Raw genomic sequence first — 4,206 nt, 5'->3', positions numbered from 1 at the left:
TCCCTGGTGGGGATCAAGCCCACAACCTGGGCATGTGCCCTGACCAGGAATCGAACTGGTGACTGGTTCATAGGTCGATGCTCAAGCACTGAGCCACACCAGCCGGGCAGGAAGGCGCTTTTGATGTCACTGGTTTGTTATAAAGAATTCAAAATGAACTGCCAGAGAAAGGGGTCCTGCGAGCAGGAGCTCCTGTCCCCGTGAAGTTGGGGTGTCCCACCCTGGATGTGTTTGCCAACTTGGAAGCTCTCCTTACGTTTGTTTCTCGAACCCAATCTCTACCCCCCCCCCCCATTGTTCCCAGAGGTTGGAGGTGGCCAGAAAGTTCCCACCCTCCAACCACGTGGTCTTTCTGGAGCCCAGCCCCCATCCTAAAGCAACCTAGGGAACCCCACCCAGTTACCTCATGAGCGTAAACACAGGTGTACTCTACAGGGGTTCCTTGTGAATAACAAAAGGTACTCCTATGACTCAGGAAATACCAAGGATTTTAGGTGCCAGGAACTGGGGACACAGACCAAGTTATTAAACTACAGGGACCTTACTTGGAAGTAGAGTCTTTGCAGATGTAATTAAGGTAAGGGTGGAAATGAGTTCAGACTAGATGGAGGGGGTCCTAAATCCGGCGAATGTGTCTTCAGAAAAGACAGAAAGGACACACAGAGACACCGGAAACGAGGCCGAGTGAAGATGGAGGCCCAGACTGAAGCGAGGCGGCCACGAGCCAAGGAATGGCAGTGCCACCAGAAACGGGAAGGTGGTGGTGGTGGGTGGGTATGTCCTCTGCCAGAGCCCTCAGTGTGGCTTTGAAACCCTGCTGACACCTTGATTTCAGACTTCTTGCCTCCTGAATTGCGAGAGAATACATTTCTGTTGTTTTAAGGCACCGAGCCTGTGGTAATTTTTTTAAGGCAGTCCTAGACCAATAGTACTACTATTTCATTAATTTTGTTAATTCTCACCCGAGGACATTTTCCCATTGATTGTTAGAGAGAGTGGAAGAGAGGGGGAGAGACACAGAGAGAGAAACCTCTATGGGAGAGAGACACATCAATTTGGCTGCACTCCCACCAGGGCCAGGGATTGAGCCCGCACCCGAGGTACATGCCTTTGACCAGAATTGAACCTGCGACCCTTCAGTCTGCAGGGCAGCGCTCTATCCACTGAGCAACACCGGCTAAGGATATTCCATTAATTCTGTAAAAGTTTTATTTTTATTAAACTTAAATGTTTTGTCACTCTAAGCATGGTCTCTGTAAGACACTGGCTTTGCTGTGCTGGTGAGGCTTTTGCAACTGACAGTGACCAACAGCCTCCTGCTGAGTGTCCTGTCCTCACACGCCCCCTTCTGGTTGTTTCTCTAAAATCAGGACTTCACCCCAGTCCTGCCTGCGCTTCTGGCAGTTGGGGAGCTCTATTTGGTGACCCAGCACAGATCTGTCTCACCCAACCATGACCCCCAAGCCCTTTGACAGCTGGTGGGAATCCGGGTATGGCCCCCCAAAATATATCACTTTGGTGTAGGGATCATTCTGAGCTGAAGGCAATTGACAATCAACAGATGCAGGGAGTTCTCTGCCCTCCCCTCCTCTGCCTACAAGCAGGGCATACTTTTCCCTCTGAGAAGGTGACATGAATTTTCCTTTGTGGTGGGTGTCTCTGCCGTCTGTACTAGGAAGAGGGGAGGGGCTGGCATCACTGGGAATGGAGAGCCAGCACTGAGCTGAGTCTGCAGCAACAAACCCTTCTAGAATCGCCTTCACATTTCTTTAGTCCCCCCTTATTTCCGTGTCATTCCCCACAATGTATAGTCCCTTGAAGCTCAAATCCCCTTTCCTTTGTTTCAAATGATATAGGAAGTCCCTGAGTCAAAATGCTTCTTTGAATTCCACTTCTTTTCTGTGACTTTCCTTTTCTGTAAGTATTACTAAAAACTGTGTGCCTTTTCTCCAGTGAATCTGCCGTTTGTTCGTTTAATTCGCGGGCCTCCGTCACGGAACCTAAGAGGGTAGATGGAAAACGTTGCCTCCTGACACAGCAGAGGGTCCCATTTCACAGATAGGACGTTAAGAGTCTGAGGAGTAGCAATTGGAGGCGGTGGGTTGCAGGGAGGGGGTAGAATTCCTTCCAGCCTGAAGGACCTGTCTGAAATGGAGCCTGGATCTCTTGGCTGTTTGTGCCCCAGAAAGGGAGCTGCCCAGGGCATTGGCACAGCACCCCTGGCCCTCAGAGCCTGTTTCTTTGTCCCTTCTTCAGGTTTCCAGGCGAGGTGGCTCAGGCCTGTGCTGAGATGTGAGACCAGGGCGTGAGGCGAGTCCTCCTCTGCCTCTTCATTCACTGATCCCTCCCCTCCTCCACCTGTGTCTACTGAGCAACTTACACTCACTCCCACTGAAGGTGTGGGCTGTGGAGGCCTGGCGTCCCGACTCCTGGCACTCAGCTACAAGCCTGGCCTCTGGGTCCCGGGGTGGGGGTGGGGGGGCTCCAACAGTGGGCCTCATTCTCTGGCAAACAGATGGCCGTAGCTTCCTGGCTCTGGATAGAATTGCATGCATCCCCCCACCCCACCCCTGCACCTCGAGGGGGACCTCTGACAGGGATCAGCGTTGGCCTTCGTTGACAGCTGGTCTGGAAGCCTGTGGGGGTTATGATCGGTCAAGTTGTCTGGGTAGGAAGTTAAAACCGTCTCTCTTGCTTTTTAAAAAAACGTATTTTTATTGATGTTAGAGAGGAAGGGAGAGGGAGAGAGAGATAGGAACATCAATGATAAGAGATTGATCAGCTGCCTCCTGCACAACCCCTACTGGGGATTGAGCCCACAACCCAGGCATGTGTCCTTGACCAGAATCAAACCTGGGGCCCTTCAGTCCCCAGGCTGATGCTCTAGCCACTGAGCCAAACTGGCTAGGGCTAAAACCCTCTCTGGAATGTAAATGGTAATTGAAAAAGGAAAACAAATAAACAAACACCCCCACCTCTCTAGTGTCTTATTGGGCAGCTGGCAAGGACCTGCTTAGCATCTTTGGCCTAGCCAGCGGTTCTCAACATGAGAATCACCTGGGAATCTTGTTAAAATCTTAATTTCCGGAGGATGAGACCCAGAAATCAGGATTTTAACAAGATTCCCAGGTGATTCTCATGTGCAGCCAAGGTTGAGAACCTCTGGCCGAGGCTTTCCTGGGCCTGGTCAGGAGGCAGCTGGAATCACTGGCGCTCTGGCCACCGAGCTGGGGACCCAGGTGGTGCTTGTGTGCGGAGCTCTCTGGAACCACACCTGGGTGCTGAAGAGCCCTGCTCGCCTTCTTACCTACTTTCTTTTTTTTTTTTTTAATATATTTTATTGATTTTTTACAGAGAGGAAGGGAGAGGGACACAGAGTTAGAAACATCGATGGGAGAAAAACATCAATCAGCTGCCTCCTGCACACCTCGCACTGGGGATGTGCCTGCAACCAAGGTACATGCCCTTGACCGGAATTGAACCTGGGACTCCCCAGTCCAAAGGCCAACGCTCTATCCACTGAGCCAAACCAGCCAGGGCTTCTTACCTACTTTCAAAGCGCCTCCTTCCATGGTTCCCCCCAAGACCCCGGGGGACACTTCGCAGAGGGTTAAAGACCACTCAGTCCATAAGCCCTTTGATTCAACTTTTTATTTTTTTTTTCTTTTTGAATGTCATGCAATAATTCACAGTCCCAAGCCCACAGTTTTCAAACAAGGTAGGAAAAAGGCAGAAAGAAGCAAAGGAAATCCGTGGTGGTGGTCTTTTTTTTTTCTTTTGTTATTTCAAGCAGGACCAAATGTCAGAAAAAATGCTGCTTTTCTCAATCATTAATTTTTTTGTCCTTTTTAAAATTGTTTATTTTTTTTAAATCGATTTCTGCAGGCAGTAATAGTAGGGTTTGGTATAACCAGCAAGCACTCCTGTGTGTGTCTGAGCACGTGTGTGGGGGCTGAGCTGTCTGGCGGAGGTCTGTGTGGGACGCTGGGTTTCGGTGTCTCAGCCACACACGGGCCACCAGCTCGCGTTCACCGGGGGAAGGAAAGGTTCAATTGAGATGATAAAACTCATCAATAGAAGCGATTTTTTTTTTCTCCCCGTTTTTCTTTTTAAAAATGTTTTTTTTTTTTTTTGAAATTTCCATGTTCCCCAAGGTTCTCCAAAAATGGCTGAGTTAATTCGAATCCCTTGGCTGTGTGGTTGGTC

Source organism: Myotis davidii, unplaced genomic scaffold (genome assembly GCF_000327345.1).
Source record: "Myotis davidii unplaced genomic scaffold, ASM32734v1 scaffold1238, whole genome shotgun sequence".
Taxonomy (NCBI): Eukaryota; Metazoa; Chordata; class Mammalia; order Chiroptera; family Vespertilionidae; genus Myotis; species Myotis davidii.
Note: the sequence above shows the minus strand (reverse complement) of the source record.